Genomic DNA, 18673 nt, shown 5'->3' on the forward strand with positions numbered 1-18673 from the left:
AGACACAGGAAAGAATAGAATAAATTAATAATTGGGCTACAAGGGTAAAGCTAATATTTCCCCACAGGCTCCGTATAGTTAGCAATATTGATGTGTATTGCAATATATTATATGCTTTAGTTAAAAAGTTTGATTGCTGTGGTTTCTCTCTTTATATATGTGTTTTAGTACCAGTAAGATCTATCTGGAAGGAATGACGTCCGACAAGCATGACTACTATTCTGTATTCAAGTCGAGCTCACTACTGTATACGTCTAAAGTACCGCAATGCACCCCACACACATACCCCCGCCCCCTCTTTAGACTCTGCATGTCCCAAAATCCCCATGCGTAGAAGCAAAGGCCCAAAGTAACAGAGGGCCCTACCCCCCACCATGTTAAAGTCCCCCAAGGTTATTTTTGTTTTTCCTCAATTTTTTCCCCATCCCATCCTAACTGGAATCCACCTGCATGCAGCCAAATCGGTATAATAAAAAAACAATTAAAGATATGCCCCCGAGACCAGAAAAACTCCCACAATGTTCTGAATTCTAAAAGAGGGGTCCTAGCGAACCCTTTTATAAAATATATCAAGGCTAAACAAGTGTGTGTATGTGTGTGTGTGTGTGTTATGTATGTATGTGTATATATGTATATGTATATGTATTCGACAAACCTATACATTTGCACGCCCCAGGTGAGTGGATTTAACATCGTGACGAGCTCCTATTGGCCCAAGCAGCACATGTGTGGTACTAGGTGGCGAGTAGATTTTTTTTGTTCGGCGAGTAGATTTTTGGGGATTTGTCGACCACTGTGTAGATATAGATATAGATATATCATGTGTGTGTAATAGATTATATATATATATATATATATATAATCTGTATATATCTATGTGACAGGGTGAATGAACGTCACCAGCCATATACCTGGCAAACCTATGTTTAGGCTTGCAGTGCAGCAGTGACGAGGTTAAGTTTGTTGAGAAGGGCTGCTTAATAAGTCTGACACCAGCTGCATAATCAAGGTGTTTTAAAACCCCCAGGCTGTACACGCAGGCTAGCTGGTCAGGAGACAGGACTGAAATACTGAAGAGATTACTGCTATAAGGTCTGTTTTTCAAAGTACATGTGTGATGAACTGTCTGTGTCCTGCATGCTGAAGAGAAGCTGCCTTGTTTCCTATGCTGAAGAGAAGCTATTTTGTTTTTGTCTGCTGTATTGTATTGTATGTCTTTATATAGCGCCATTAATGTACATAGCGCTTCACAGTAGTAATGCATGTGGTAATCGAATAAATAACAAATAATATAAATAACAGATCATGGGAATAAGTGCTTTAGACATAAACATAACATTAAGGAAGAGGAGTCCCTGCCCCGAGGAGCTTACAATCTAATTTTTAAGGCTCAATAAAGAAGCATTATTAAGAGAATGTGTGGTTGCATGTACCCTGCAACAATATATATATATATATATATATATATATATATATATATATATATATATATATATATATATATATATATATATATATATATATATATATATATATATATATATATATATATATATATATATATATATATATAGTGTTCGACAAACCTATATATTTGCACGCCCCGGGCGAGTGGATTTAACATCGTGGCAAGCTCCTATTGGCCCAAGCAGCACACGTGTGGTACTAGGTGGTGAGTAGATTTTTTTTGTTCGGCGAGTAGATTTTTTGGTGATTTGTCGACCAATGTGTGTGTGTATATATATATATATATATATATATATATATATATATATATATATATATATATATATATATATATATATATATATATATATATATATATATATTACATATACATATACATGTAGAGGTATCAGTACCGTGTTAGCCGAGCTTCAATAATCAAAAAATAAATGGATGATACCGTTCTGTGGCTAACGAAATGCTTTTATTTGTGCGAGCTTTCGAGATACAACATTGTAACATCGGCGGAAGAAGAGATCAGTGTATCTCGAAAGCTCGCACAAATAAAAGCATTTCGTTAGCCACAGAACGGTATCATCTATTTATTTTTTGATTAGTTATATATATATATATACTGAGTTAAGTTATGGTGAGTAAAACCATGTTAAAAATGGTTTTTGAAGCAAAAAGTGGCACTGTGTGCCCATTTGCATGTCATTTCCCATAATCCCTTGCGGCAGTGGAAGTGCTGTATGCTGGGTGATAATGGGGAAAGGCGGGGTTGCAGACCTGCCTAAGACATGCAGATGAGCATACAGTTGTATTTGCATATTTGCTTTCCTGTGGAGGGTTTTTGTCACTTTTTTTACTCACCATAACTTAACTCAGTATTATATATATATATATATATATATATATATATATATATATATATATATATATATATATATTCCAAGAAACACACCTAAACAGAGAAGACGTAATTACCATTCCCCAGCGATTAAACAAAAAGGCAAGAGTAGATGTTTTGATTAAAACCAGCATCCCCTTTGCCATAGAAAAAATAAAGAGAGACAATGCAGGAAGAATGCTGATTGTATTAGGTAAATAAGGCACAGCAGACTTAAATTTAGTATGTTTATACGCCCCAAATGACGACCAAGAAGCTTTTATTAACGAGGTTTTTGATGTGATTAACCAAAATTAGGAAGGCCTGTTTACTGATTGGAGGTGATTTCAACACTGTTATAGATTGCAACAAAGACAGGGCAAGACTCATGGGCAGAGAACACCACTCGAGACTGAAGAGCTCGAGCAATCAAACAAAATTTAAGATTAGGTGGGTTGGTGGGCACTTGGAGACTAATGCACCCCATAACTAAAGGATACTCATTCTACTCGGCCCACATAAACCATATACACGCATTTACTATATTTTTATATCTAGAGATCTGGCCGACCAAAATAGTGAAAACAGAGATGGACAATATAACCTGGTCAGACTACGCCCCGGTATTATTAACTCTAAGGGATTTACACCAAAGACCGGCTGGCGCATGAACAGCCTTCTACTTCGGATACCAGAATCTAAAAGTGCCGTAGAGGCCGCTTTACGAGACTATTTTTCTCTAAACGACAATAGGCAAGTGGGAGATAGCACACGATGTGCCGTGCATAAAGCCACTCTAAGAGGTAAAATAATAAGCATTGCTTCATATAGAAAAAGGGAGAAGAATAAGAGGATTATCAACCTAAACAATAGTATTAGAGAAAATAAGGAGAGATTTCAACAAAACTCAATAGATGCAGCCAGAACGAAAATTGACAAAGAACGGAACTTAAAAATATACTGATGGCGGACACTGAAAAAGTAATGCGGTGGACAAACCAGATTTTGTACAAGAGAGGCAACACAACAGACCGGTATCTAGCAGCCAAACTCCGAAATAAGACGGCCAATCTTAATATATACAGTGTAAAAGTAACCAAGATAAGCTAACATATAACCCCGCTAAAATCAATGAAGAGTTTGTTTTATGCTATAGTAATTTATACAATCTGGTGAACCCCGACCAAATCAATGGGGATTTGGAAACGAAAATAGACTAATATATAAAAGCAAAAAGACTATCTAAATTAGACGAGCCAGAATCCAGTCCACTAGGAACCCCAATAACATCGGACGAGGTTTCCTTAGGCAGTAAATCTCTTAAAAAATTCCAACGCCCCTGGCCCAGACTGATTCTCCAACCTTTATTTTAAAAAGTTTGAGTATATTTTGAAACCATTTTTTGTCAGATGGTTTAATAAGATTGAGGTGAAACACTACTGAAAGACTCTATGGAAGCTTCAATTATAGTAATACCAAAAGAAGGGAAAGACCCTATGCTATGCCCTAGCTATAGACCTATCTCTCTGATAAACACAGATATAAAATTGTTTGCAAAAATTTTGGAGACCAAACTGAATAAGGTACTAAATATTTTAGTCCACCCAGACCAAGTCGGGTTCACCCCAGAACGGCAAGCTTTTGATAATATACGCAGAATTATTAACGTTATTCATAACAGTAACACGAATCAGCACCCCACTTTTGGTTTTGGGGCTAGACGCAGAGAAAGCATTTGAGAGAGTGGCTTGGCCTTTTATGTTTTGGGTACTCGGAGAGATGGGTCTACACGAAAATTTTATTAAGGGTATTAAAGCCACCAGACAGGGTTGTCCGTTATCCCCTTTGCTATTTGCTTTGTATATAAAGGTACTGGCCTCCAGAATAAGAGCGAAACCGGAGATCGTGTCCCTATAGGAAACAATATATACAAAGTATCTCTGTTCGCAGACGATATCTTACTTTTTCTGACTAATCCAGACTTGTCTCTTAAAAATCTATTCGATACATTAGATGAATTCAGCAAACTTTCATATTTTTTAAAGTCAACCACACCAAGTCGGAGGCTATCAGCCTATATACTGTATATCTAAAGAGATAGAAATTCCCTATAAATTAATGGAAGACAGATAAAATGAGGAGGGAGTGCATACCACAAGATTTTACAGGGATATCTATAGTGCGAATTACCCAAATCTTATCAAAACTCTGAAGAAAGATCTAGCGAGCAGGTCAAGATATTAGATATCCTGGTCTGGCAGAATCATTTTAGTAAAAATGAATCTATTGCCTAGAATACTGTATCTATTTCAAGTTCTACCAGTGACAGTCCCTGTATATGTTATAAAGGATTTGGAAAGAGAGATGGCTAAATTTATTTCGAACAGTAGGAAACCCAGAATTAAGAAAAAAATTATTTTTCTTCCTCTGACCCTGGGAGGTCTGGGGCAACCAGACTTGGCTAAATATTATGAATCTGCTAGACTAAACCCACTAATTTATTGGTATGCAACACCGGGCATAAAACCGTGGGTAGAAATAGAGAGGAAGGAGGCAAGGTCTGAGGAGATGGCGTCTCTTTTGTGGGTAAAAAAAGGAAAACAGACAAATGATAGGGATCATCCAGTTTTATTGCACTCTCTGAATATCTGGGACAAAAATTGTAAGCACAAACAGATCTCGTCCATTCCTTCACCTCTGACACCGATCAGATTTAACCCTGAGTTCACTCCAGCACATTACTCCAATATTTTTAAGCGATGGGACGAAAAGGGGTTATCCTCTATTGGAGATATGCAGAAGGGTGGCAGATTAAGTCATTTATGGAGATAAGAGAAGAAGATGATATTCCGAGCATGCAAATATTTCAGTATATGCAGCTCAATCATTATGTCTCCTCGATACAACCGAGAGACATCTGGGTTAGACCCCTCACCAATTTTGAGAGCCTGTTCCAGCTGGGCGGGTATCATAAAGGGACGCTTGCTCAACTATCAGGTACTAATAAGTCAATACAGGGGACAGACAAGTAAAAATGTCTCAGAATGGGAAAGAGATATAGGGAACCCTCTAGCAGACGAGGACTGGGAAGAAATATACGAAAGAATAGCCAGAGCTTCTCGTTGCTCAGTGGTCAGGGAAACACATTTGAAAGTTCTGCATAGGTAGTATTATACGCCTGCATGTCTCCATTCTTTTTCCCCCCACTAACCTCCCCTATGTGTTGGCGCAATTGTGGTCAATTGGGCACATTCAAACACATATGGTGGTCCTGCCCCAAGATTATTCTCTTTTGGGGAAGGATCAGAAGATTAATAAAAGGGGTACTAGGACTGGATTTATCTTGGGATATGGAAACCGTGCTTCTATTAAAGCCTACAGAGGGTCTGGAGAGGAAAGTAGACAATATAACAATACAAATTTTGTCGGCAGCTAAAGCACTAATTGCAAAGCACTGGAAACAGAACGACCCCCTCCTTTTTCTGCGGAAGTATACAAAATGAACTTTCTTATGTCAATGGAGAGACTCCCAAGTCTAGTCCACAATAGGTATAGTTTTTTGACAACCTGGGACCCCTGGGAGACATATGTACGGGAGAAACCAATTTGAAATTACATGCGAGTCTAGAACAGTTTACTAATTGTTATGTAGGTATAACCATAATTAAGGGTGTATGTATAAATATAATTGACTGTATGCTCCCTGCGTGGAGACCATGGTGGATGCAACCCCCTACCCCTCCCCACTTAACCTTTTTATTTTCTGTACCCCTCACACTACCCCATTTTTTTTCTCTATGTTCTTAGGCTTTGAAAAAATAAAATGCAAGTTGGAAAAAAAGAAATACTGTATTTAAGATACCAATAATCGTGTTGTAAAGTATTCATAAATACAAAAATTGGGAGCCACGCTTGCATCTCGTTATAAGCGGATTTGCGTTGTAACGGATCGCGTTATAACGGGCTTGAGCATATATATATATATATATATTAATATTTTAGAGATTTTTCTTGATTTGCTCTAAATTCAGCAGTTGGTTCTTTTAAAATGGGCAACATTATAAAGATTGTGTAGCTCAAAGGAGGGAAATATCTATCTAATCTATCTATCGCTATCGAAAATAGCCATGTTAGCTCAGTTGCGATAGTGCAGAATAAATAAGTTCTCTTATTAGGTGATACTTATTTTTTTTTTTTGGACTAACAATTTATGTCATAGGAAAAGCTTTCGAGAGGTCTACTCTCTTCTTCAGGTCTGCAATACTGGCTTACAAAAGAGTCAAGGTTAAAACAGAAGTATAGAAGGCAGAATTAAAAAAAAAAAAAAAAAATTAAGATGTGGGTGGGAAAGGGATGTCTCTAGACATATTTTGTTGGGTAATAAAATGGTGACAAGTAACAGCATGGACAGGGAAGGGGATGCTATGGGGTGGGGAGATAGGTGTGGATAAGAATATTGTAAGAGAGGCAGGCAGGATAATTACAAAAAAATGTGATAGTGTGTGATAAACCCCATATCCGCATAAAGTCCTCTTGTTTTGGTGTCAGAGTCTTATCATTCTGAGCTCAATTTTTTTTTCGTTCTTGGGTGCGTTTAAACATTACATTGAGGATTTTGATTTTTAAATCCTTTATGGATTGGTCTGGTTGTGAGAAGTGATGTCCCACTGGTGAGCAGTATCTTCCTTCTTCACGGTGGAGCATAGAGTGTCTGTGCATATTCATTCTTCCTTGAAGTTTTTGGCTGGTTTCCCCAATGTAGTGTCCTTGGTCACATTTGTTGCACTGAATCATATAAACCACATTCCTGGATGTTCAGCAGTATGATCTTGGTATATACAGTATGTTTGCAGAGTTTGCAACGTGTGTTGTTGCACAGTTTAATGCCATTATCAGTGTCTTTAAGTGCATTATGAAGTTTTCTGTTGACTAATTTCTGTTTGAGGTTTGGTGGTTGCTGGAACGCAAGAATGGGAGGTTTGGGAAAGATTTCTTTTAATGTCACATCCTCTGCCAGCATAGGTTGCAGATCTTTGATTATGTTTCGTATTCCCTCTAGGGTAGGGTTGTATGTGGCCACTAGTGGTATGCGTGTGGTGGGTTTTCTCACACTATAACAATTGTTTATAATTATCCTGCCTGCCTCTCTGCAAATGTTCTTATCCACACCTTCTCTCCCCCCCTCCCCCGCCAACAGCATCCCCTTCCCCCTCCATGCTGTTACTTGTCACCATTTTATTACCCTACAATTGTCTACAGACACCCTTTTCCCACCCACCCTTATCTAAATCTTTTTTTTTTTTTTCTGCCTTCTAAACCCCTGTTTTAGCATTGACTCCTTTGTAAACCAGTATTGTCGACCTGAAGAAGAGAGTGGAACTCTCGAAAGCTTGTTCTATGACATAACTTTAGTCCAAATAAAATAGGTATCACCTAATACTGAACTCATTTATTCTTCTCTCTATAGATCTATATCTATATATAATTGTGCTTAAATTAAAAGGGTGTGGTTTGTCTACCCTAGAATTGTCTTCCAATAACACTGATAGTATGTGACGTTGTACATAAAATTTACAGGCAAACCTTTGCCAAAAACAAATGACAGAGCTGCTCTGAAGATGGAATTACAAACTGCTGGATGATGTGATTTGGGATCAGAGGTCACATTTACACATGTATAGACATCGTAGATGCCTATAAAATCCTTGGCCCTTCTCCAACATTAGCTTTTTGCATATTTGTACACATGAGGCATCCATCTCCAGGGTGCGCTATCATGCATGGGTAGTCCTATGCTTTCCCAGCACAGCAGCACATGGCTGGTCCCTTCTCTTCCGGACCGTGGAAGTGGTAGGAGACTGTTCTGGACAAAACAGAAGGGGGAATATATCAATGTTAAATGCGTGTTCCACCTTAACAAACCTTTTTATTTGGAGGTTTTACATGGTTAAAATCAGGGGTCCTCCAGAGCAGAAGTGCACTATTTTCAGCCCCATGGCACCCCTCTTTTGGCCATAGATATCTCTATGCCCAAAATCCCCTTTTATCATCGTAAATGGTATTGCGATATATTCTGCGCCAAAGCACGTTGCTTAAGAGTGACATTTGACTCCTCCATTTGCTTCTCCGTTCCAGGCATGGCTAAAACTTGTCGCCTTTTGCTCTGTAATATTGCCAAGATCTGCTCTTTCCTCTGTCACTACTGCTAAAACTCTCTCTAATGCATGCCCTTACCCTCTCCCATCTGGATTATTGTAACATACTGCTAGCAGGCCTCCCTGCCTCACCACTTTCTCCTTTGCAATCTATCCAAAATTCTTCTGCTAGAATAATTTCACTTTCTCCCATAAGTCTCTGCTTATCTCCCCTGATCCCTCTCCTGGCTTCCCATCACCCACAGAGTTCTCCTTACCAAGACTCTCCACTCATCTGCTGCTTCCTACATATCCGCTTTGATCTCTATTATACCCCTACTAGTCTCCTGTGTTCTGCCCACAACTGTGTCCTTTCCACCTACTGCTCTCTCTCGCCTAATACCCTTTTCCCTCACTGCCCCTTACCTGTGGAACTCCCTCACACTCCGTATACGCCGAGCACCTTCTCTCCCCGCCTTTAAGACAAACCTTAAAACTCACCTCCTTAAATTAAGCATTTTATTAGCCAGGTTTCATGGCTACTGCCCCACACCCACAGTCACTCCTACCAATGACTGCCATCGACTGCACTTATTCCCTCACTTGCTGTTTCAGGAAATGTCCTATCATACCACTTGGATTGCAAGCTCTCTGGGACAGGGATATCCTTTCCTATTGTCTGATATTATTTGTTGCACTTATTGTACTAAAATTCCATGTACTGTACTGTCTCTTGTAAAGCACTGAGTACAGCTTTGGCACTAAATAAAGATATACATACATACATATTGTAGGGCACTTTATTTGCTACAGGAAAATCAGGGGGAAAATTAAATTGAATGTCATAGGGAAAATGCACTGGAGCCAGAGGGTTGTCTGCAACTAAACTTTGCTATTTTTAGCTCTGGATACCCCCAAAGTATTGGTGTTTCTGCTCCCACCTGGGGAAATAATGGCCTAATTCTGCTGTTACGTGGGCCAATAAGAAGCTGCAATGTCATAGTTTGTAGCTTCCTATTATACCTGTGGTTCTTCACCTTTTTGAACCTACGGACCCCTAGATCTTCAAGTAGTTGCCTACGGATCCCAACACTATTAAATAATATATTTTCATAAAAATTTGTGAAAAAAATATGAGCTCAGGGTGGGATACAGTGAATGGTGACAGGCCTTTGCGGTTGCTAATAGTGGTTTGCAGAACTGAAATATTGTCATTTTTCATTTTATTTTATTTTTTAAATCTGGTTTAGTTTCAGGCAGTTCTAAAAGGTGTTTTTTTTTGTTGGTTTTTTATTTATTTATTTATTTTTCATGGACCCGAGGTTGAGAACCTCCTATATTAAATGGCCATTGAAATCCCTTTAGGAAACACCAGTACCTAAACCAGCAAGTATCTTGGAAACCGAAGTGTCACGAGCTAAAAATAGCACTGTACTGTGAAAGAAAACATGACCAATTCTATTGGGATTGCTGCTTTAAAACCAGAGTGGCAGTGGTGATTAATTATAAGGAAAACCGTAAAGGTTCAAAGGGCCAGGAAAAGGGTTACTAAACCGATAAGGGATATCAAAGTTTAGCGATGTAGAATGTTTTGAAAAATGAAGGGGCAAATATGATACGGAATTTTGAACGTATTACTTTTTTTTTTTTGTAATTGTCTTATTGAGACTGGTGCTTTTAAATAGGAACATACAAAATCCCATGCATACTTTTAAAGCTCATTTCAGTCTGTCACCATCAGCAATTTCCAAGTTTCATGGTCTTTATCAAGGGGGGGTGTGTAGGCGGACACTCACAGAGGTATACAAGAGAGTCTGGTTATAGTGAAATTAAATAAGGCTTTTTATTGCGCCTGTTTCCTTAACATCAGGAAAACATCCAAACAAGGGGTAAACAAAGCTTCTATTCACTTGGGAGTATTTCTAGTGAAATACTTCTGTATGCAGTCCAAACTCCCTTTAGATAAGCATGTCTCCCAGTCCCAAACATATAGCATGAAATAAGCAGATATACAAAGTCTCATAAATGAAAGTCTTATCTGTTCCTTGTGGTTTGGAGGGAAAATCTTCTCTGTTCCTGCGTTGCTACCTTTCCTCAGGTTTTGTCTGCATTCAAGGTTTAGAAGTTTCCCCTGCCAATTCTGGCAGGGCTCAAGACAAGTTGTGAGAGTCAAGGACAGACAATCCCTGCTCTGTCTCAAAAGACAAGCTTTTCTAAGCAATCTAATCAGGCAGGTGGTGTTTGTTAATTGACTACCATCAGTTAACCACCACACTGCTGGATTAAAGGCACATTACATGAACAGGGATAACTCCCCTGTTACAGGGTGCTATATATAAAATTCAAAAAATACAATTTAATGAAGTAACACAGGCATCAGGGGGTAATCGCAGAAAAAGCTTGAGAAAGGACCGTAAGGTCCGAAACGTTGCTTATTTTTTCTGTGATTATATATATATATAATACTGAGTTAAGTTATGGTGAGTAAAAAAAGTGACAAAAACCCTCCACAGGAAAGCAAAATGCAAATATAACTGTATGCTCATCTGCATGTCTTAGGCAGGTCTGCAACCCCGCCTTTCCCCATCATCACCCAGCATACAGCACTTGCACTGCAGCAAGGGATTCTGGGAAATGACATGCAAATGAGCACACAGTGTCACTTTTTGCCTCAAAAACCATTTTTAACATGGTTCCCTATAGGCTTAAGCTTGCTGCATGGTCACAGCTTTGAGCACAGCCAGGGTTAAGGTGCATACCCAGAAAACCACCCACAGACAGCTGTTTCGACCTTGATGGGTCTCATCAGTGTGGGGTTGATTTTATATATATATATATATATATATATATATATATATATATATATATATATATATATATATATATATATATATATATATATATATATACACAGTGGTTGACAAATCACCAAAAAATCTACTCGCCACACAAAAAAATCTACTCGCCACCTAGTACCAAACGTGTGCTGCTTGGGCCAATATTTACTCGCCCGGGGGTTAAATCCACTCGCCCGGGGCGAGCAAAAGTATAGGTTTGTCGAACACTGTATATATATATATATATATATATATATATATATATATCTCAATAACAAAAATGTTCTGGGCACTCAAAGGGAAAAAGGAAAAGGAAAAGACTTATCTGATCAGTCGTGGTGCTCACAGTGCGGCCAGGATCACCATCCAGCAACAAAAAAATAGATAAATACCAAATATCAAAGAATCGGGAGCACTCACAAATTCAAAAAATACAATTTAATGAAGTAACACAGGCATCAGGGGGTAATCACAGAAAAAAGAAGCATCGTTTCGGACCTTATGGTCCTTTCTCAAGCTTTTTCTGTGGATTCTCTTTCCAGCTGTTCCTGGTATCCTGGTGATGGAGCTCCACCACCCTGTTCTCACCCAGGAACCACAGGTTACTGGAATCTGTCTTGGAAAGAGCCATCTTCAGTGGAGTCTTCAGCACAGAGTGCCAGGGTGAGGTTCCTCCTTCTTACCCCTTCCTTGTCAAGTCTTCCCTGCCTCTTGCAAGTGCCGCAGGTCGTGCGAACCATGTGACTTTGTGAGGGGGGGGGCAGCCGATTCTGGGTTCAGTGCTTTGCATCATCACGCCCTACTTCTGGGTCATGGCTTCCGCTTTTACAGTGCAGTCACGGTGCCTATTGCAAGCAGTGGCGTGGATGAGGACTTCATCATTGTGCACCAAGGAGGTGGCCCCTGCAGCGATTGGAAGTATCTGGGTTCCCTAGCCTTCGCCTCGTTCCTTGAACTCTTCCAGCCAGGGCATTATTGGACAGTAATGCCCTGTTCTTTGGGGATTATTACTTAAATATAGGCACCTCAATTGCATGAGTTGCAGTGAGAGGCTGCCAGAGGACTATCCGCAGAAATTGTCAACTGTACATCCGGAAACCCGCGTTGGAGAAAGCGCCAGCTTAGATGTTGGAATTTTTCACATGCTTTAAAGCATCTATGAGTCATTTAATGCACCAAAGGAGGAGGCTTTTCAAGGTTGTCAAGTGCCCCAGACAAATGACATCCCAAGAGGCAAAGGATGATTTTTCAGGAGCAGATTGATATAGAGTTACGTCAGACATGTATTTACATTGTTCGTCAGATGAAGAGGCGGCTAAGGAAGAATCCTTTAGCTTTAATCTTGAAGAGATCAAAAGGCTCATCAACGCGATGGCATCGACCCTAGGGTCTCCCTGGTGGAAAGGAAAACTTGAATACATTGGATAGAATTGTTTACGGTGCTAAGAGAAATTGAACCTTTCCAGTGCACTAGGTGTTAAAGGGCTTGATTCTGAATAAGTGGAAATATTCTGATAGGGGGAGCAGCACTTTTTAGCACGTTTTGTGAAAATTTACCCTTTGATGGATGAAATTAGGGAAGACTGGGAAAACCCGCCCAGAGTAGATGCAGCCAGATGGCAAGGTTCAATAGACGGATGACTATTCCGTTGGAAGATGAGGCATCCTTCAGAGATTCAATGGACAAAAGGATGGAAGGCGTCCTTAAGAGACTATACACTACCATTGGAACCACCTATAAATCTGCGGCGGCGTGCCTTGCCAGAACTATGAAGATTTAGTTCTCTTAATTGCTGGAAAATTGTAAAGGATTCAGCATTTTTTTAATCTGTATTGTTCACAAAAAAAAATATATATATATATATCATTTTGATGTGATGTGACTGCTACCAAGATTATCAGCACTATCGGTGGCAACACGCATGGATGGCCCTTTGACTGAAACTGTTGGCAACAAATGTTTCCTCCAAAAACAAGTTGGTATCTACCATTCTTGGGGAAAGCTCTTTTCCGCCAGGAACTAGAAGCCATAATAAATAGAATTACAGGAGGAAAATTATCTTTTTTTGCCGCAGGATGGAAGTGTGACGACTCGGGAGGTTCCTTCCTCTCCTTGTCCCTCTCTCCCGTCTACTGTCACCCTTTCTATTCCTTCTCACTCCTCTCCTTCACCTTCTACCTCTCTCCCCTTACCGCAGCGCGTCCCCCGCAGGTCCCGCATACCCACGCGCTCCCTTAACCCTTGCCTTGATCCTCCCCGCTCCATCTCCCCCACGGTAGCTCCGTTACCTTCCCCTGTGGTGCCATCCGTCCCGTTGCCTCCTCCTCGCGTGGTGCCGCGGCGCCCCGTGCGCCTGGTGACGCGTCCGGTACGCGCTTCCCCTCAGCCCACGGAGGACGCGCATGCATGCTCCCCCCTGCCCTTGCTGGCCATCGCGCGGGCACAGGCCTCGCGTGCGTTCCCCTCCTCTTGGCTCCGTCCTCCTGCGGTCTTCCCCTGCTCCGTGCGGGCCGCGTCTGTGTTGCAACCTGTGCGCGCGCATCCCCAGCTTTCAGGGGGCGCGCGCACAGACGCTTCTTATCAGCTTTCACCTGTCTCCGCCTCCCAAGCTGTACAGGCCATTCCCCTGACTGCCCCTTCTGTCTCCTCCTCTTCTTCCCCTGACCTATCTCCAGCTTCTCCACTTCTCTCTCTACTCCTCCCCTCTCTGTCATTGGTGCACCTTCCTTTATCGTCCCTGTCTATCCACCTCTTCCTCGCTCTGCATAGTTCCTGTTTCCCTGTGTGTACCTGACCTATGCTGTGCTCCCTCTGTGCTCCTGTTATTACCTGCTCCTGTGATGCTTTGGATTTCCCTGGCTTTGACCCCTGCTGACCCTGGACTACTCTGCTCACTGGTATCCCTTGAACTCTGCTACACGTACGACTTTGCTGACCTCTGGCTTCCTAGGACTTGGCTTGCCCTCTGACGACTCTACCCTCTAGATCCCTGGACATTGGCTAACGGACACGACTATTCTCACGGACACTCCCCAAGCGTTGCAAGTATACTCTAACAACTCTTCCAACAGACCCAGCAACGCTATACCACACTCCGGGTTTGCTCCCACTGCTGTGGGCGTGTGGTATCATACCGTTCCCACCTCAGTACTGGGGTCTAGCTTGGTCTGCGGGCATACAGGCGTGACAGGAAGACGGAGGCCATCATTTTCTTTTTAAATGTCAATGGCCGTCCTTTTTGAGGGACCAGAATCTCTAGAGAGACAAGAATGCTTATCAAACAGGATGGCACAGATTCAAAGTATTCAAACGGGGAGACACTAATATGGAGCAGGTTAGTCCTTCCTCAAAAAAATGCTTTCATGAAAATTGTCTGACTCTGGTAGTTCCGGAAGGAATAGGTCCAAAATATTACAGGCCACTGGGTCCTTCAGATTATAGACAGCGGTTATGTCGGAGAGTTTGAGATTTCTTCCTCCACCATTCCTCGACCTCCACAAAACCGACAAGAATTAAAGCAATGTCTGCCTGATCTTCTACAACAGAAAGTGATCGTAGAAGTGACGAAAGGTCAAAGAGGCAACACTTCTTTTTTTTTTTTTTTTAACTCCATATTGTTAATTGTCTCCAAAAAAAAGAGGGTTCATTCTGACCAGTAGTGGACCTCAAAGATCTGAGGAAGTTCAGAAAATGGCACTTAATGCACTTGATGATGGAATCCATCAGCATGGTGGCAGATTTAAGAGACCAACTTTATTTTGTTTCATAGCGTGACTACTAGGCAAACTGTAAGCTGATGTAAACCTGTGAGCTAAGCAGAGTGTATTAAAAGACTTCTGGTATATACCCGTTGGAGAGAACTTAGCCTTTTCTAATAATGATTCCCTTCTATTTTGCTGGCGAGCCAATTCTTAATCTCCTCCTCCCCCTCCCCCTTCCTGTGTTTAATCTCTCCTATTGGGAACTCTATCAGAATGGCATAAATATATGCCTGGGAAAAGACAGGGATGGCAAAATCAGTTGTCTGTTTTCTAAACACCAAAATGTAACATCATTATACTGCATACTTTGTATATGTAAAATCTCTCCTTTACAGCAGCCTTTTCCTGTGTGTTTGACACACCTGGCTGTGAGAATGTAGTTAGGAGGGAAGCCTGAATAAAATTCTATGTATTGTGGTGTACACTGTTTATCTTTTTGTATTTTATGTACAGATACTTCCTTGTTGTATTTTAAGTATTATGTTCTTATGTATACTGTATTTAAAATATTTGAATTTATATGTAAAAGTGATTAGTCTAATTTGAATTTCCCTTAATACAGAGTGTGGGGGTGGTGCTTGCTGAAAGGTATAAAAAGCTACCACAAGCATCACTAGCTTATCAAGTCCTGGGTATTGATGTGTTCAGACCTAGCTGTGGGGACTCTGCTCTGCTGGTTGTACCAAACTGCCTGTAATTGAAGATTATGTTTTTTTTGTAACTCTCCTTTTTTGTTTTGAGTGATGAAGAATAAATTGTCTCCCTTTCATTTAATTTGGAAGAAAAGTCTACACCTGTCTGTTGAACCCTAGAGCAGGGGATTTCTTTGTGGCAGTGGATATCAAGGATGCTTGCTTGCATATTACTATCAACCAGTCCTGCCAAAAACAGCTAAGATTTTCAGTTAGTGATGATCCATATCCGTTCAAAGCACTTGCTTTTGGCCTCTCCACAGCCCCTCCTGGTGTTTACAGAGGTGCTAGTGGTCACTGTGGCAGCTATCGGACAGCAGCAGCAAGTTGTGGTGCCTTTAGATGACATTCTTATAAGGGCAAATTCCAGGTTGGAGGCAATTCTTTAGGTAAGCCTTGTACAGCAATCCCTAAAGAAGCAGAGTACAAAAAGAATAAGCTGCATCCCTTCCAATGCATCAGATTTTTAGGGATGAACTTCAATACACAGTTCGCCAAACTGTCAACACAACCTCTTGTCTGCCTGGAACAAGGACTCAAGATCTATCGCAGAGAACATTTCTCACTCCAAGGACATGTTTCTCACTGAAATTGTGGCAGTCGATTCCAAATCTAACCAGAGGCAAGTCAATGATACCGGGAAATTGGGTTCTGCTAACGACAGATGCAAGCTCCTCAGGATAGTGAGCCAGCCTGCAATTACATTTTGTACAAGGAACATGGTCACATTCAGAGACACCACTCTGGATAAACATATTGGAACTACAGAAAAAGCTATACTCTAAGCTTTACTGAACTTTTCCCATCTCGTGAGGTCCACTTTGACAACATGAACCCTGAACCCAAGATTCCGAAGGAACAGTCCTTACATACCTTAGATGTAGTGAGAGCATTAAGGACATATGTCCAGAACAGAGGAGTTCAGAAGACCTATTGGCCTCATCTTATTTACAGGGGCATAAAAGTGTAAATCTGCCTTGAAGACTGAATTAGCAAGATGGCTCAAAACGCTGATCTTGGAAGTCTACAAGGCTTCAGGGATGGCAAACCCAAGCGACATTAAGGCTCATTCCACAAGATAAACATACAATCCCACGAGCAATGGCTACATAATTGGCGGTAAAACAGGATGCATCAGCAGAGCAAGTCTGTAATGCTGCCACATGGTAAGCACTCCATACCTTTTACAAAGCATTACATTAGGTGTCTGGGCATCGTCAGAAGCAAGATCCTCTAGGCGACTGTATCATTAGATCTTACTCAACCCTTTTGTGAGGGGGTACTGCTTTGGGCCATTCCCTCATATCATGCGCTGACATGGAGCGACAGGAGAACATACAGACGTTTTTCTTACTGTTAATTTCATTTCTCTTGTTCACTCCATGGCAGTGCAGGGGTAGTTTCCACCCTGTTTTTTCTTTAATGAAGAATTGTGTGGTACAGTTTTTAACAATTATGCATATATGTGAATAGTAAGCTTGGCTAGATGTAAAACTGACCAGAGGACTTGTATAGGTATCAAAGAGCCACGTGTTGTGTCCTACCTTCCACTTTGACAAGCATATCCCTCAGGCCATGCGCTGCCATGGAGGGACCAGGAGAAATTAAATTAACGGTAAAAAATATATATATCCGTTCGGCTTGGGAGATGTTTTGATGATTTTAATGTAATTAAACCTAAAAGATACAATACAATTGGGAATGCAAAGAAAAAAAAGTAAACAAAATGTATTCTACATTTTGTCATTGACTTCCCACGGTAAGACCTGGCTCCAAGCAAAGTGCTTTTGTATGAAGGGTTTTAACACCTGCAATTCAATCAGCAGGTCTTTGTAAAACTTTACATTGAAAAGCTACTAATTGAACTTTAGACTGCTAAACTCTCAAAATATCGTTATAATATAGATTATAGTCCAATCTGTGTTGGGTTCCCCCCCCCCCCTCCATTTCAAGGGATATGTTGGCTTTAGAACCTGTCCCTATGTTTGCCCGAGAGTACAAACATGCAAAACTTAAATAATTAAAGTTAAATCGCCTATCTAGATAGATGGTTAATGTAAATAAGGTATCAAGCATTGAAGATTTTTTTTTTTATATAGATCTATCCCTTTTTGTGTATGTGTATAAACAACCAGACCTTCAGTTGTTTCACCTCCCCGCAGGGCACCAAAAAGGAACACTCACCCCAAAACCGACACTGCACACTAATTAAGTTGTCTCTGCCAGGATTAATTTAAGGGAAGGGTTTACACCTCAGGAGTCTTTTGTCCCCCTTATTCTAGAAAAATATGTAATTAAAACAAAAACCCAATTTATCAAATCATGTCTGACTGCATGTTCGATCTCGTCATAAGATAATAGGTTACATTGGAGCTCAGACTACTTATTATATTTTAGATGTAATATTATGAAACGCGTATAGTGCTTGTTACAGAAAAAAATTGCAAACAAAACAAGTTACACACAGTTTACAAAATAAAAAGGAATAAAACTGAAAACCTAATGCATAACCAGTGGATGGTATTAAATACTTTGAGGCTAAGGCATGGTAAATCTGAAAATCCTTATCAACACACACCTGGATGGATTCGGACTATGGGCTTTCAAACCCCACCTTTTTTTTATAACACGCAACCTTCCATTTGTGACAGACCAAATGTCTTTGACCTGCTTTCGTGGGTGTGTCTACTCTCCCATTTATCTCTGACACTTGAAAGCCTAGTTTCTCTGATGAAAAGGGATTTGTTGAATTACAATTTTATGTGCAAGTTTAAAATACATTATAACACTCACTGTAACCTCCAGAGTAATGTTACATGTCCTTGATATTCAGAGGTTGACAAATATCTGAGGAAAGACCTTAAATGTATTTTTAGTTTTGTGTCCTGAAAAATGGTTACCTCTCATTTTCAA

The 18673-nt window shown here is 40.5% G+C and overlaps 1 protein-coding gene across 15 annotated transcripts in view; it reads left to right on the forward strand.

Annotated features, from left to right (window-relative positions):
- The window catches only part of TAOK3 (TAO kinase 3), a 159737-nt gene that overhangs the window by 18073 nt on the left and 122991 nt on the right, over positions 1-18673 (forward strand). For 3 of the 15 annotated variants that reach the window (XM_075568072.1, XM_075568083.1, XM_075568076.1), the window contains exon 2: positions 11849-11969. The exons of the other annotated variants lie outside the window; for them this stretch is intronic. The gene's annotated coding sequence lies outside the window, so the exon portion shown is untranslated. The remainder of the gene's footprint in view (positions 1-11848; positions 11970-18673) is intronic. 15 annotated transcript variants of the gene reach the window in all.

The sequence above is a fragment of the Ascaphus truei genome, chromosome 13 (assembly GCF_040206685.1).
Source record: "Ascaphus truei isolate aAscTru1 chromosome 13, aAscTru1.hap1, whole genome shotgun sequence".
Lineage (NCBI taxonomy): Eukaryota > Metazoa > Chordata > Amphibia > Anura > Ascaphidae > Ascaphus > Ascaphus truei.